Below are 457 nucleotides of genomic sequence, written 5' to 3'. Positions count from 1 at the left end.
AGTGCCCAGGCCCATAGACGAGCCTCGTTTTTTATTTTTGCCATGCACGTGCCCTTAACAAACCAGAGCAAAAGCTGGGGTCATCTGGAAAGCCGCCCACGTCAGGAGAGCGGCCATGGTGTGCGGCTGTGGGCTCTGGCAGCTGAGGTGGCCCTCACCATCGGACGGTGCCGGGGGTGGCTGAGGGGCAGCCAGATGGAAGACCCACTGCCGTGGGCGGTCGCTAGTCAGCCAACCCTTCGAAATAACGCTATTTATTTAACGAAATAAGTCTCCTTAGGGAGATTCATTTAGTGGAAAGCGCCCCGCTGCTTGCAAACGGTGGAAAAGGACAAAAAAGACTTCAAATAGGTTATTGAGGTGAGCGAGCCACCTCGCGGAAGGGCGGGAGGCCGCTAGCTCACGGGGCCGTCGGTGCCTCACAGGGCCTCCAGGGCCGCCCGTTCCACACGGGGCC

The sequence above is a fragment of the Charadrius vociferus genome, unplaced genomic scaffold (genome assembly GCF_000708025.1).
Source record: "Charadrius vociferus isolate BGI_N301 unplaced genomic scaffold, ASM70802v2 scaffold362, whole genome shotgun sequence".
NCBI lineage: Eukaryota > Metazoa > Chordata > Aves > Charadriiformes > Charadriidae > Charadrius > Charadrius vociferus.
This window is presented reverse-complemented; position numbering follows the sequence as displayed.